The 16,627-nt window shown below is 45.4% G+C and overlaps 1 long non-coding RNA gene across 1 annotated transcript; it reads left to right on the forward strand.

Moving 5' to 3' along the window:
• Positions 1-6,970: 6,970 nt before the first annotated feature.
• Positions 6,971-12,854, forward strand: LOC122114270. The gene is made up of 2 exons (XR_006148549.1): positions 6,971-7,283; positions 11,901-12,854. It is a non-coding gene; the product is annotated as an uncharacterized LOC122114270 (long non-coding RNA).
• Positions 12,855-16,627: the final 3,773 nt, after the last annotated feature.

The raw sequence follows: 16,627 nt of genomic DNA on the forward strand, positions 1-16,627 counted from the left end.
TAGTCTTTCCCTCTATCCATAACCTATAAGTCAGGTTTTTTTTCCTTTCTCTCTACATGAGCCCCAATTTTTTTTTATTTTTATTTATTTATTTATTTTTGCCAGCCCTGAGGCTTGAACTCTGGGCCTGGGTGCTGTCCCTGAGTTCTTTTGCTCAAGGCTGGCACTCTACCACTTGAGCCACAGTGCCACTTCTGGCTTTTTCTGTGATTTAATTGGAGATAAGAGTCTCGTAGTTCACCTTGAGCTGAAGAGCTGAGGGACAGCGTCCAGGCCCAAAGTTCAAGCCCTATGACCAAAAAAAAAAAAGAGTCTTGTAGACTTTCATGCCCAGGCTGGCTTCAAACCATGATCCTCAGATCTCAGCCTCCTAAGTAGCTAGGATTACAGGTGTGAGTAACAGGCGCCCAACTCAATCCCCAATTTTTGATAAAACAGTTATCCTTATTTTCAATTGTTTTGGCATTCTCATTACCTACCATGCTGTCATCTTATACCTGGGGTCAAAAACCTGTCTTCCAGTTCCTCTTTCAGCTTTACACAAATTCTTAGAAGCTTTTCCATACTTTCTCTGAAAAGATCAGAAGAAGGATACTGTGATGTATGAATAGGTTGATTTTTCTGAAGCCCTGGGCAATACCAAGCTCATTCTGAATTCTAGTCATTCGAATAACAAAAGATAAAGGGAAATGCTTGGTAGGAAATGTATGCATTATCCTGCCCATGTAATTGTAACCCCTCTGTACAGTATGTTCTCAAATAAAATAAAATTAAATTAAAAAAAAAAAAAAGATAAAGGGAGTAAACCGCAAAATGGCACTAAGAACTCTCTGGAAGACTTGTTGTGAGTCTGGCAGACTGAGAAATATGTTCAAAAGACTTTGTAGTTTCTTCCATGAAGAGGAGGAGTCTATTTTTATACCCCTGCAATCTAGTCCTGCGACTTGCTTTTACAAACAGAAAGCAGCAAATGAGATATCCAGCCATTCCTCAGCCTAGCCCTCTAGAGGCCTTGGGAGCTTCCACTTGCTGCTTCATATGTAAATCTAGCCACCACACAAACAAGCCCCATTATCCCACTAAGTGGTGAATCACCCCACAACTCAGCATGGAGCGAACCAAACACCAGCCTTGTAATGGAACAATCCAATACCAACCCACACCTTGCGAAGCCATATATATACATATGTGTGTGTGTATTCATGTGTGTGTATATATATATATATGTATATATATATATATATATATATACATGTATATAGGACCATAAAAGATAATGCTAAGAGAAAGGAACCCCAAGATATGGACACATGAGGTCTTTCTTTGTTGTTGCTGTTGTTTTTAATGTACTATGTGATTTTTTTGGTTCCTTTGTATGTTCTTCCCCCTATGGTATATCCCCTGTGGTCACGGTGCTTGATTTTGGTACCCTGCATCTTGTATATACATTTGTCTAATTTGGGGAGGGGAAGGGGAATCACAAAATTCTAAAACAAGGACACAGGGTGACCCAATGTAACAATGACACCCACAGTACAGTATATGGGAAATGAACTTTACGACCTGGGGGAGGGTAGATAGGTGGGGGGGAGGGAAGGGACAGTGGGAGAGCAGCGAGGGAAGGGGTAGCAATGCCCTTACCATGTAGCTGTCACCCTCTGCACAGCATCTTTACACACATTTAATAAATGAATAACATTTTAAAAAGTTATTGCTGTTGTTGTCCAGCAAAAGGTCACGGATACGACTTTGCTTCTCTCTACCCAGATCTAGCCCAAATGTTATCCTGTACGCAATGTAATACCAGCGCCGCCGTTTGGAGTTCCTTACCTGACTAGGCTGGGTTGGGCCTCCTCCTTGCTATGGAGACGGGAGGCGGGCGAGACTGTTGAAAGGGTGAGGTCGGATAGTACACAGGAAGCCCGTAGCAGGCCCGTGGTACACTCAGTGGAAGGCTCTGCTCTCCTCTCGGTTAATCAGTAAATGTTTCTGTCTCCTCGAGGCAAAAGTGAGGTGAGCTGCTGGACTCCACCCTCACCAAAGGAACGCTGGTCCCGCTTCGGGCGGGAGTGACCCCGGGTGGCTCCAGCCAGTGGCCCCTGCAGAAATGGCCCCCATCATGCTCTACCTGACTAATCAGAAAGGGACACAGAGGCCCGGTCACCTCCGCTCCAAGGAGGGGCAAACCACATCTGCCCTCCTGCTCCCCCCCAGACCGCTGCCATTAGCTGCTAGATGCTTTAAAAATAGGGTCCAGATGTGTTTTAAGTAAGGACAAGATTCATTTCTATTACTATATACATAGAAGTCTGTTCATGTCTCCATTTTATTTTCCCAGCACTAAGTAGCGCCCACATCCCAAAAGGAAGGAGGCAAAAAAAAAACCATATTTTCCCATCTCACTAACTGGACACCATCTTGGGAGGCACAGAAAGGAATTAAAATGGAGGGACTCAATTAACCCTGCGCTTCCACTGCAGAATGCACTGTGTGGCTTCAGAATCTCTGCCTTGCTGCATCTGTTCCTCTGGGAACAGCTGGGTGGTTCTTCTCCATGGGGAGGGGCCGGGCTGGGCACAGTGAAGCGGCTCCACTGCGTGGTTCCATCCACTTGGTGATGTATCCATGGCTGTAGGGGTGCCCGAGCACACGTGTCGGAGATGCTCAAACCCCTCTTTTCAGCTCAGTTACCTGGGCAACTTCCTGCCCAGGCCATTCCTTAAATCCACTCTGACCCCGAGAACTCTTTCAAGTCTTGGTAGATGGAAAATAGAGGATCAAAAAATCCTTGTGACCGGCCAAGGAAGACAGCAAGGTTTCCCAGAGGAGGAGAAAGAGTTGCAGGGAAAACCCTACAGCACACAGAGTCACCACAACTCCCAGAGCTGTGTGACACTGCTGTCTAAGAAAACCGCCATGTTCAAGACAGAGAAAAGAGAAGAGAAGCAGACTGAGGAGGAGCAGGAGGAGCAAGAGGAGGAGGAGGAGGAGCAGGAGGAGGAGGAGGAGCAGGAGGAGGAGGAAGAGGGGGAGGAGGAGGAAGAGGGGGAGGAGGAGGAGGAGGAGGGGGAGGAGGAGGAGGAGGAGGGGGAGGAGGAGGAGGGGGAGGAGGAGGAGGGGGAGGAGGAGGAGGAGGAAGAGGGGGAGGAGGAGGAGGAGGAAGAGGGGAAGGAGGAGGAGGAACAGGAGGAGGAGGAGGAGCAGGAGGAGGAGGAGGAGCAGGAGGAGGAGCAGGAGGAGGAGCAGGAGGAGGAGGAAGAGGGGGAGGAGTAGGAGGAGGAGGAGGAGGAGGAGGAAGAGGGGGAGGAGGAGGAGGAACAGGAGGAGGAGGAGGAGCAGGAGGAGGAGGAGGAGCAGGAGGAGGAGCAGGAGGAGGAGGAAGAGGGGGAGGAGGAGGAAGAGGGGGAGGAGGAGGAGGAGGAAGAAGAGGGAAGAGAAGGAGGAGCAGGAGCAGGAGGAAGAGCAGGAGGAGGAGGAAGATGGAGGAGGAGAAGTAGGAGGAAGAGTAAGAGGAGGGGGAGATGTAATGGAGAGGAGAGGAGGGAAGGGAAAGGAGAGAAGAAAAGGGAAGAGAGGGGAGGAGGGGAGAAGAGGGAGGGGAGGGAAAGGAAGGGAAGGAGAGAGGAGGGGAGGGGAGGAGAGGAGAGGGGAGGGGAGGAGAGGAGAAGAGAGAAGAGGGGAGGAGAGGGGAGAGGAAGGGAAGGGAAGGGAAGGGAAAGGAAAGGAACGGGAGGGAAGAGAAGAGAAAGGAAGGAGAGGAGAGGGGGAGGGGGAGGGAGGAAAAGAGAGGAGGAGAGGAAGGAAGGGAGAGAAGGGGGAAATGATGAAGGAATGGAGGGAAAGGAGGAAAGGGGTAGAGAGGAAGGGAGGGAGGAAAGAGGGAGGGAATGATGGAGGGAAAGAGAAAGGAAGAGGAGGAAGAAGGGAGAGAAGGATGGAAGGAAAGGAAAAATGAAGGGAGTAGGACATTAGGGAGGAGGGAAGGCAGGGAAGGGAAGGAGAGAAAGGAAATGAAATTAAAAAGCAGAGATGTGAGTATCAGTGGCCTACGCATCTTATCCTAGCTACTTGGGAGTATCAGTGACCCACACCTCTTATCCTAGCTACTCGGGAGGCTGCGAATGAAAGGATTATCGTTGGAGGCCAAAAAGCTCATAAGCCCCTTTCTCAGCCCATAGCTGGGCACAGTGGCACGTGGCAATGTGAGATTGGGAGGACCTGAGTTCTAGGCCAAGCCAGACCGAGAGCCATGAGGCCCCATCTCAACAGAGGAAGCTGGGCACCTAGGTGTGTGCCTGTCCTCACCACAATAGCAGGGATCCCCAAAGTAGACAGACTGGACCCACCGGGAGCAAGATCCCATCTGAAACAATCAGCAGAAAATGGGGCTGGGGGCGTGGCTCAGCAGAAGAGCACCTGCTTAGCAATCCTGAGGTTCTGAGGTCAAACTCCAGTGGCAGTAAAATACTGAGAGCATCTGCCTACAATTGCAACCTATCCAAAGGCCTGTCAACAATGATCATCAGGCTGTGCATGGAGGCTGTGTCTGCCTCTCTGTGTGTCTGCATTAATCTGCAGAGAATGCTGAAAGGAAGGGTCCTCACCGGCTTCTCATACCAGAGAAAGAGAGGCGGGGGAAAGAAAGAGCAGAGACTTGTGGAAATTAACCGTGAGACCAGGCACCAAGAAATGTCACGGAAGACCCAAAAAAGGCTCAAACACACCTTATTAAAGCCTGGTGCCTTTGTCTACAAAGAAACACACTATTTGTAAGATTCGAGGTAAACTTTTGTTCCCGAGTGGCTCACATTTGCAAGCATAAATGGGTTCATTTCTCCAAAGGTCTAAGTCAAAGGGTCCCATTGTTACTTCAGAGCCAGTCTCCAAAAGCAAAACCATGTTTACAAGCTGCTAATGAGGCCTCAGTGAGGGATAGATAGCCCCAGCCCAGCTGCTCTGAGGGCAATGAGCCCCGTGCCAGGCCGGAGCCCTGGCCCGCACAGATTGAAGGAGCTGGCAGCAGCACTCCCCATAGATGATGTTCATGGGACACATGCGGCCTCATCTCTAAATCCCCCAGAAAGGAAGGCAGCTGACACAACGCAACGCACTCACCAGAGTATTAACTGGCTACTGTGTGTGTGCAGTCTAACACCAGGTCTCCTTTCTGATTTGGGGAAATGCTCCCTTCAGGGAGATTAAGAGGGAGAGACACAAGGAAGACTGAGTGTTGTGCCTTTACTTACTTACTCAACTAACAAATCCTTTCTCTGACTCCTGACTTTGCACATGCTGTATGTGCAATATTGAACAAGATCTGCCAATTCCCTGCCACCTGGACTTCTAACTGTGCTGGGTGAAACCAAAAGTAAATGAACAACAAAATAAATGAACGACAAAAATAAATGAACAAGCAAACTGGCAGAATGTCAACTGGAGTTAGGTGCTCATAGAAAAGCAAGACCAACAGAGATAGGAGAGAGAGGAAGGAGAAGGAAGGAAGGAAGGAAGGAAGAAAGGAAGGAAGGAAGGAAGGAAGGAAGGAAGGAAGGAAGGAAGGAAGGAAGGAAGGAAGGAAGGAAGGAAGGAAGGAAGGGAGGGAGGGAGGGAGGGAGGGAGGGAGGGAAAGGGAGGAAAGGGGAGGGAAGAGGGAGGGAGAGTGGGAGGAAGGGAGAGAGACAGAGAGAGAGAAAGAAAAAGAAAGAAAGAAAGAGAGACAGAGAGACAGAAAGACAGGAAGGAAGGAAGGAAGGAAGGAAGGAAGGAAGGAAGGAAGGAAGGAAGGAAGGAAGGAAGGAAGGAAGGAAGGAAGGAAGGCAGGAAGGAGGAAAGGCAGGAGGGAGGGAGAGAAGAAATCAGGGCACACAGGCAGAGCTTGACAGGAGACAACTCTCGCAGATGGCCTCTGAGTCTCTCCCTATCTCATGGTCACATCTGCCTTGTAAGCCAGAGTATAGCTACTGATTTTTTTCTTCAAGTGTTGGAAGTTACTGGAAGGTTCTAAGCAATAGAGCCATCTGACCCATTATGCTTTTGAATGACTCTCCAGCTTCGAGAGAGAACATTCGTTCCTGGAAGTGGAAGCCAAGAAGCTCTAGAGAAAGAAGGCGCGTGTCTGCAGGAGGGGGCCAGAGGAGGTGGCGGAGACTCGCAGGCTGGGGAGGTGGGGCAGTCAGGTTGGCAGTCACTTGTATATAGATTTTGAAGGAACAAAAGGAACCAAGGGTGCTGACTTTGGTTGAGCCAAAGTAGTGGCCAAAGTACCATATTCTAGAACATTCCTACCTTTTTGTGTACAGGATACAATGGGTCTTTTTTTGCTCAGGGAATTTCCTGCCTGTTGTCTAGAGAAGAAGCGGCTTGGACAGGTTTCTGGGGAGGAAGAGATGCTCGCCTCCTTGTTTCGTTTGGGCCTTTCTAGCCTGTCACTTTGAGTGCCCACAGTTCACAAATAAGTTCCGCATGGCCCCTTTACCTCCTACATTTTCCATTGGATTGAACTGCCAAGCCTTGCCTCCTACTTGGATGATGGATTTGGCTCGAAATTTGTCACACTCATTCAAGACTAATATGGTGTTATCTCCTACAAGAAACAGATGAGGAGCCCTTCCCTCAGGATGGAGGCTCAGACGTGGCTCAGAGGAAACATTTGAGACATAAGGAAACCAATGGGACACAAAACAGTCTTGTGTGGAACTAGAAAACATCTAGTTTGCCCCCAGAAGTATTTATAGGCAGAAGACGGAATAAGGAAACTTGGGCACCCAGCTGCTGTGTTTCAAAGGTGCACTGTCCTCGCCTCTTTCAAGAGCAGTGAACTTTGAATAAGCCGTTAACCAGCTTGATAAATCATCCACCCAACAAGTATCGATGGGGATAATTCTAGGTTCCTAGTGGCATAGAGGGGTAGAGCAGGGAACAAATAAACCTGCCCACTGCCCCCAGTGGATACTGTGATCTGGGAGGGAAGGTGGCATTAGCAAAGTGACTATAAATATGCTTGCCACAGAAGTGCATTATGGGAAAGCAATCTGGCCCTAGGAGTTATCTGACCCAGGCTGGATGAGAGCTGGCTGATAGGCAGAGAGGAGCCACCAACCACCAGAGCCAGGACAGGGAGTGGTGCGGTGTGTTCATGGAGCTCTGAGGAATGGAGCCTCCAGAGGAGATGTGAGGAGAGACGCAGCAGAAGAGGCCGGCCAGCGCCAGACCAGGCAGTTAAGATCTTCCAAGGCAGCCTTGCTCATTGTCTATTCTACGGGCAGAGGAAGCCTCTAATGGCTGTAAGTACAGGAACGGAGGGTTGGGTTTTTAAAGATCACTCTGGGCACAGGGCGGAGGAAGGTGATCTAGGACAAGAGCAGTCATGGAAACAGAAAGAGGCTTGAAGAGGAAGGGCGGCAGGGCGGGGAGAGCTGGGAGAACAGCTCAGGATGCAGGAGGGAGCCTGGATAATGGTCGGGGTATGTGGCCACGTGCAGGGCTGAGCAAAAGCAGGGGCTGTGGCAGACAGGGCGATGGCAGGTGCGCAGGGATCGTCAGCCCACTGCCAGAAGCGGTTTTTAAAAGGAATCCCAGAAGTCTGCAGGAGTCTCCATTGTCATTCCTATCCTCAGTAATAGGAATATAGTCAAAAAGGAAAGCCAAACGTCAAAGAAATGAAGGTCAAAGAAATCTAAGGAGCTGTAAAGCCAGTTCACCACTTAATAAAAGCCCAGCACCAGTGGCTCACGCCTGCAATCCTAGCCACTCAGGAGACAGAGATTTAGAGACTCCCAGTTGAAAACCAGCCTGAGCAGAAAATTCTGTGAGAGTCCATCTCCAAAGCAAAAAGCAAAAACAAAATCAGGGCTGAAGTGGTAGGGCGTCAGCTGAGCCAGCAAGATAAGTGAGCACAAGGCCCTCTGTTCAAACCCCAGGATTAAGGGGGGGGAAGCCTACCAGATATGGAAAAGAAAAACAAAAAAAGAAAAGAAAAAATACATATATATGTATCCTGAAAAGGGAGCAATATTGTAGTGTGGGACGCTATAGAGATTAGAGGTACAGTAGCTGCCCGGCCTGAGTTTATGGACAGCTTGCATTGTTCTAGCTCTTCCATAAAGCAGAGGCAAAGTGGCAGCAGAAAGAACGGTCTCCGTGCTTGGGTCTGGAAGGGAAATGTGCTCTGTGTTGAGGAAGGTCTTAGATCATGATCAAATCAATCATAGAAGCTAGAACACTATAACCACACTCTCTCGACCATCACTGAGTACAAATAAAAATGAGGCTCATGTCTACTGAACCTGTGTGTGTGTGTGTGTGTGTGTGTGTGTGTGTGTCCTGGTTAATGACTTGCCTGGACAAGACGTAGAGTTTTCTGCTTACTAAGCCTCTGAACTGTGAGAGGATGGAATTACATCACTACATGCAGATAGTCTCAGTGGTGCTGGCAAAAGGTGTTGAAATGCATCATCCCCGAGATTACTTGGAAATATTTCCTGGGAAATGCATGAAAAAATGCCACAGGTGATGTGTTAAAACTAGAATGAAGCTCTTTGTCCCTCCAGTGTGTCTTTAGCTACCATGGCAGACAAATCTCCCAGACAGAGAGAAAGCAGCTGCAGTTGATTTATCCTGGGACATTGTACTGCTTCATGATGGATGCAGAATGATCAGAATGCCAAATCCCAAATGGCGTGTTCTCAGAGGGAAGGTGGGATCAGCAGAATGACAAGTCATTTTTTTCCCAAAGGTTGCAGAGAAAGAAATGTAATGGAATAAAGCTCTTCAGGACTAGCTGAAGACATCCCTTTGTATTTTCCTATACTCATAGAAATTCTTCCTCCACACAGTTAAAAATGGGTCCTCTAATTCCAGCTACTCATGAGGCTGAGATCTGAGGATCAAGGTTCAAAGCCATCCTGAGAAGAAAAGTCCATGAGACTTATCTCCAATAACCACCGAGGGTTCAGAAGTAGAGGTGCAGCTCACAAGTAGAGCTGGGTAGAAGCCTGAGTCCCTCTCTCTTTGCATGGGAGGAAAGTCCATTGCCCTCCTCAGTCCTGAGCTCCTTTCTATCTGTGCAAATCAAGGCAAAAACCTCCCTCCGATTTTAACTTTTCCCTTTGATCTATTGTTCTTATTCTACTCCCTGGTCTCTCCAAGGTAATTCACTCTCAAATGCTTATTCCTAAGGATACATGGAGCATTCTTGTAAAATAGGCAGGCCCATAGTCCCATGTTTAAGAATTGAGTTATTTCTGGTAATTAGTAATCCCCATCATCATGTGTTTATCTAGATTGTGGCTGTTTTCTGTTGTTATGCAAACCCACTCAAAAGGTATAAAGGTTATACCTTTATAAAATGTAGAAAGGTTATACAACAAACTGGAAAAAAATGTATAAAAGTAGAAGTATGTGCTATGAAGCGTCTCCCACTTGTAACGCACGTGGAGGAGTTGGGCCCCAGCCGGTAAATCCAGCCACTGAGTGGCGATTGGACACTGAAGGCTTTGTCTTCATCTGTGGAGTCATCCTTTAATGGGTCATGATTGGATGGCATTAGAGGCAGGCGGTAGAAACTCCCAGAAGTAGGGGTCAAGCTGAAGGAAGTAGGTCTTTAGGGTGTCTTGTGGTGGGTTCATCCTGTCCAGGGCCCTGCGTCTCCTAGCTCCCTGTCCTTCATGAGTTGAGCTTCTCTGCTTTACCTCATGGCCCTCATCCTAATGTTCAGCCTCACCCCACCACAATGGACCCAGCAGACAACTGACAGAAGCCTTAGATATTATAGCCAAACGAAACCTTCCCTCCTTTCAGTTGTTTTTCTCAGGACTTTCTCACCACAGTGAGAGACTAACACAAGCTAGATGGTGCTACCCAGGAGAAGAGAAGGTATCTCTAAGCTAAGCAGAAGGAAGAAGTCCAAGGGAACACAGTTGAGATATCCCTGGGCTCACTGATTTTCTTGATGCTAAACCAACATGTTACGAGCCATCTGGGTAACCCTTAGCCCAGGAAAGTTGACACATAAAACTGGCCAGCACAAAATGCTCTGGAATCTGTTCACTCATGAAGACACTTGGGTGAGAGCAGATCATGGGCCCGTCTGTTGTACTAGCAAGGGTGACAGGGTGGAAGGAATTTGCTTCAAACTTCTATCAGACCCACAAGAACAAATCCCAAACAAAGGGTGTCACTGACTCCTTTCCATCCTACATGACAGCCGGAATAGGACGGAGGGGAAGCCACAGCCTGTTCCCTGTAATAATATTTTTCTGTTTTTAACATTTTTCCATTCGAAAATAACATGTGTGTATAGTGTTCTCATCAATATGCATTATATTATGTGTGAAAGGTTAAAATTTGAATACGAGACCGAATAGATAATAAGCATTAGCAAAGAAAGCCATCCTGGGCAGCAAAGTCCATGAGACTTATCTAACCATGAAAACCAGAAGTAGAGCTGTGGCTCTAGAGGTAGGGCTCCAGCCTTAAGTTTAAAAGCTAAGAGACAGTGATCAGGCCCTGAGTTCAAGCCCCAGTACCAGCAAAAGGGGGGTGGGGGAGATTTGCATATTTTAGAATTCTTTCTGAATGGTCATAAAATAGTTTCATATACTTCAAGTGTATATCATAGTGAAGGCTGACCAGACAAAGTCAGCTCAGTTAACAACTCTGAGAACTAGCAATCTCCCAACAGCTAACTGTGCCTTGGATAATAAACAGGACGTCTCATTTCTACTTAGTACTCTTTATTCTAGTCAATCAAATCTCTTTTGAAAAGAGAAATGTTTCTAAAACTAATATTTACTTGTTCCTCCAGAAATACTTTAATTGGCTTTGTGAAATCAATGGCTCTCTTGATAATTGATAAAAGAGTGTCTCTTTTCCCTGTGCTGGCAATATCTTGGTTTGAATAACAGGACAGATAATTCTTTCACAAATATGAAAAACAGATTTTCGGAAACAAGCTTATTTTATTAAGCCATGTTATTTAATTTTATCTGACATTTGAAAGTCGTTTTCGCTAGTAAGCACTCTACATTAATACCTTGAGTTCACATAGAGTTTAACAATATGAATTTCCTATCAGAGCAAAGCACAATATATGTTTAGCAGAAGCCAAGTTCATGAAGAATTAACAGTGATCACATCCCGAAGGGAAACAAATTCCCTTTGCTCCTCGTGGGCCAGGCCCAGGCATCCGATCTAAACTCTTGAAATCCTGTCTCTCCGTCTGGATCCGGAAGGAAACGGACTGTGAACATCTCCAGGCCCAACCCTATGAAGAATTTGAACATAGCCAGCTATCACCTAGGTAGAAAAAAGTGTGACAGCTTAGAAGGCACTACCAAAAATAAGCTATTTCTATGTTTTTAAGTAGTTGTGATGGTGACCCAGCTCAGCTTACAAATTAACTATATTCTGAAAACATTGTGTTTGACAACAGTCAACCATTGAATCTCATTTTCCCACTGTGAAGACTGATTTCAAGGTTTTAAAATGCATACCTCAAATTGTAATGCGAATAGCAAATCTCCAACAATCGTGGATTTTTAGGGAAAAATACGTTGTTTCATTCAGATGAAAACACACAGAGAGGACCTTCATCCACCATTCTCCTGGGCCTTCAGAAGGTACTGGGTCTACAGAAAGCTTGAAGCCACCCTGGCCAGAAATCTAAGCCCAAGTGTTGACACCTGATAGGGAGCTCCTCCTGCCCAGTCACGCGAGGAAAACACGGCCCTGTCTTCTGTGAACCCCACGACAGAATTAGTATACCTCCTTTCTCTCCTGGCACCAGAGGGCTGGTTTACATCAAGATGACTCAGAATTCAGGGTCAAGGCCAGGACACCCTGCTGAAAAATGTCTCTCGATTAGTAGGCTTCCTAAACTGCTCTCTTTCATTGATCAACAGGTGGATCACGTGCTTTGCTGAGTAGGGACAGTTCCCCATCTGATGAAAGAATGAGGTGGCCCATGGAGGGTACAAGCGACCGCCCAATGCCAGTGCCAGAGAACTCAGTGAGGAACGCCTCACCAGGGTGCCATACACCCTCCCGATTTCACAAGCGAAGACTCCATGAAGCGAGGACTCCATCTTCAATCTGAGACTCAGACAAAGGGCTGAACACAGTCATCTCTGACAGGGTTCTGAACACAACTGGAAAGTAAATGCCAGGACTATCATCCACCTGCCAGCCTCAGCCACTCCTCAGGACACACAAGAAACCTTGACGCTCAAAAAGCCAACAGATAGTGAGCAGAATTGGAAGTCCAAGGCAAAGAGCAAAGCCAGCCAAGAGAAATGACCCACCAGCTTTGCTGCTGGCTTGGGTCTGGAGGATTAAAGACCACTTTATATCACCACCGTGATGATGGCAGCCTCCTGTTTCCCACGGGGGCAGCAACAAGGAAGCCAAAGGGCACACCTCCCACGCAGAGGAGAAACTAGACAGTTAGATGGCAGACAGTCAAGCTCTTTTCCTTTTACATATTTTACTGTTTTTACGAACATGAACACTTGAGAATCCACAATCCATTTTCAACCTGATCTTCAGTCTAGGGCTTTTAGAGACTCCAAGACTCGAATCTAGTATAGCCAGGGGAAGAAGAAATGACTTCAGAAAGGTAGACTGCTAGGCATCGTGAGAAACTGTCCTTTGCTGAGTGTTCTCACTGTCAATGGCTTCTTTGTATCTGAAGGTTTCTAAACCTCCTGGATGGTCGAATATGCTGTAGAATGCAGTATTTAAAGTACAACAGTACTAGTACCCCTTGAATAACTCTACAGCAGATCTCATTTGTAGTATTTACCTGCATACATCTGAAGGATTTCTAATTCAGTTGAATTAAAGCTTGTTATTCTTTCTTCTGAAGTTTTGCTTCTCTAGTCATTTTACCAACTTGTTTATATTTATCCAAATTGCTATGAAGCACTGTATTGCTTGCATAACCGAAGGCCATTATCCATTGTCTTTTCCAAACAGCAAGATCAAGATTTTGAAAACCCCGTAGAGTTAATAGTGTCTACAGAGGTTCCCAGTGCAGTGAATATGTTTATAGTTGGCTTCATTGATTCCATATTATTCTTCTGTTTCATCCAATGCACACACTAAAACCTTGTATTATATAATTTACTAAGTTTTTGATTCTAGAATTTATAACTACTTCTCCATTTCCTCCTTCTCCTCCTTTTCCTCCTCCTCCTCCTCCTCCTTCATTGTCTTCCTCTTCCTCCTCCCCCTCGGCCTCCTCCTCCTCCTCTTTCTCTATTTCCTCTTTTCTTCTTTGTCATTAAGATAAGAACTCTCTTTGTAGCATAGGCTGGTCCCACATTCATGCTTCATGCCACCACATTCGTGCTAGAATCATAGATGCACACCACTATGCTCAACTCTCATTTTTAGCAAACTTCTCAAATGTTCAAAATAAAGGAAGCACATTGCTTTCATACAAAAAAAAATCTGTGTATGTATATTAGGCTGTGAAAAGCAAATAGAGTTGAGTACATCTTAACTAAGAAATTCATCCTGATGCCCGAATTCCTAGGAATATGTATGTTAAGTTAAATGGTCCCTTATTTTACTTCATCCTTCAATATATCAAAGACTTATTTCAATGACCTTCCTTAAAATCTATTTATTTTCACACATACATGAAAGCATGCATGCTTAAGACTTATCACTATAAAACTTCCTGTTTTTTCCTTGAGTCATAGGACTTTTCACAGACCTGTATTTCTTATCATAGGTATGGACTTTCGGGTCTTAGCCTTTTTCACTCATTACTATAAATTAAAACTCTAAATAAATGTCTAGAAGTACTCAAATGATTCAGTACCTTTGGTCAAAGATAAGGAAATGGTCAAGGTTGAACAGTGTCGCCGAGTGTCCTGCGGTTTTCCTGGAAATCATCGGTGTCTTCTGAGGCTGAGGAAACAACCTCAGAGATTTCTCAGCCTCATCTCTTTCTGTATGGTAGCCATGTTGGGACATTTCTAGCATATTCACAAAGAATATGCCCTAACAAATTGCAGCTCTTATACAAGTGATTTCCCAATTCATTGTCCTTTATGTTCATCTGGCTTATTTCTACTCTTCCACTTCAGTTTAGCCTTCCATAAATGGCTACGTCAGACTCCATCCACCTCCAGTGCCACTCTGCCCCGCAGCTCAACCATGTTCTTCAGGCTCATGAAGATTCCAGCTGGATGTGTTCTTTAAATGACCCTTTAAATGATCCACACACATCATCTGGACACATCGCCAGATTGAGATTCCCATTGTCTTGGCTTCTGGTGCACACCAGCTAGTCTTCATGGAACTGCGTTAAACTGAGTCAAATGACATGCTCGGTAAACACAATTTGTTTCTTGGATGAGTCGCTTTCCTTATGTCCTGTTTAGAAGAGACAGAGAGGGAAAGTTGGTGATAGAGGATAAAGGGGCAAGTGAGAGAGAAAGCAACAGAGACAGAAAGAGATAGAGACAGGCAAAGACATGCAGAGCGCGACAGGGAGAGAGAGGGAAAGAGACCCATGTCTGTGTCACAGCGGTACAATGCCACGGGCCATGCAGGCTCTTTACACAGTATCTCAGTGGGACGGGTCTTTCTTCTTAAAGATACATCTCCAAAGTCAAGCCAAGCAAGCCACACGTCTAACATCTGTGGTGTTTTGATCCTCATTCATTTCTTCAGAGATCTGCTCTGTGGGTGGGGGTATTGATGTGCTTTGATCTTCTGTGTTGGCCATGTGCTCTCTCAAACCAAGGAAACAATCTTCCACTGGGAAAGAGTGACTTGATCCAAATGTAAAACAGGAAAGTCCGTTTCTAAACTGAAGCCTGTAATTGTAGCTCTCTAAGGGTAATACAACAGTGACCTCACATGCTTAGTTCCTCATTTTCAACAAGGCAGCACCACCACAGCTTCCAAGAGCACACAGAAAGCAACCAAAAACCATGGGCAAGGAATCACATATGCATCTTACACTGAAAATAAAAGCCATTGGAAAATAATTAGTTTGGACCCAATGAAAACTAAGAAGGGATGAGGGTGATAAAAAGAAAGAAGTACAAGCTTTTACCTAAGACAATGGTATTGACGGTGTGCTTGTAAACAAGTGTTAAATATATGTGTGTATGTGTATATATATATATATATATATATATATATACATGCATATAGCAAATTAAATATATAGAGAGAAAATTCTTTTCCATCAGAAGTTCTCTACTGAAACCAGCTTGGGACTGCATCGAAGGCCATGAACTTGGCTCTTTTTCTCCTCCTACTAGGGGTAGGAAGCCACCATCAGGTACAGGAACACCACAGGCCTCTGCCCCAATGTGGCCACATAAAGCAATACAGTAACAATTTTTGGCTTTGCTGCAAATGTGCATAATGGAAGGCAAATATTATTAAAAAGACAATCATTTTTAGTGATTAAAATAACCCAAGGCAGAAAAAATTTCTCCCATAAGTTTCCAAGTTCTCATTTATCATCGTTTTGCCGCAAGAAGCCAGAGTAATTTTATTTTTCCTGACTTCTATTAAAAAGATCGATACATATGATTCCAAAGAGTCTCGGCTCATGAAAAGATGGAGCAGGCCTGTAATCACATATGAAAGTATTGGTTGTCATTAGCAGAAAGATTGATCCGAAAAGACAGCCAACCCAGAATGAAAGGACTTGGAATTTTCCATTGAGCCACCTAGCAACTTTCACCTTCCAGATAATGAAATAGAGATAACAGATTACCATATTAGAGGCAAGAACTGGATTGAGAGGATTCAGTAGATACCCACTTTAACAATAACAGAACAATACTAAATTTCTCAATGATAATTTTGTTTCATCCAAAATAATGAATGCAGCCCCAAATACAAAGTCATTGTTCAACAGGCATTTAAGTCAGTCATTAGATAGTTTTCTATCCAGTTACCTGTAGCCCCAGAGGCTCTAATAAACACACTCTCCACTGATTTTTAAAAGCAAAATTAAGAAACACAGGCAAATGTCCCAGGTGTATCCCAAGAACAGAGAGCATCTTTCAGCTTGCTCTAGGGAGTTGTTGACCCTTGTGGTGAGTGTATAAAATTCACAAGAACTGAACTCATGACTATGCAAAGGGCTTTCTTCACTGTACTGCCTATCTTTTCAGAAATCTATTTAAAATGAAGCTTTAAAAAATGCTACCTATAAACCAAGGTGGAGAGCTGGGCACCAGTGGCTCCTTCCTGAAATCCTAGCTAATGAAGAGGATGAGTTTCAAGGAGCATGGTTGGAAATCAGCCTAGGGGGAACGTCTATGAGACTCTTACCTCTAATGAACCACCGAAAAGCTGAAAGTAGAGGTAAGGCTCAACTGGTAGAGTGCTAGCCTTGAGTAAAAATACTAAGGGAACAATTCCCAGGCCCTGCGTTCAAGTCCCAGTACTGGCACATAAATAAATAAATAAATAAACTAACCAAGATGATTTGGGGGGGGGGGGTTAGCTTGGAAAGAGAACAATAAGCCTGGAAATTCAGAGTGCTCCAAAAATTCTCTAATCTGGAAGTCCCCATTTTCTTACCTTCATCCCTCTCCTAAAGAGATGCTGTTGGCACTCCTGGGGATGACCTTATCATGCTCAAGTGTTG

Source organism: Dipodomys spectabilis, unplaced genomic scaffold (genome assembly GCF_019054845.1).
Source record: "Dipodomys spectabilis isolate Male_0828 unplaced genomic scaffold, ASM1905484v1 ptg000107l, whole genome shotgun sequence".
Taxonomy (NCBI): Eukaryota; Metazoa; Chordata; class Mammalia; order Rodentia; family Heteromyidae; genus Dipodomys; species Dipodomys spectabilis.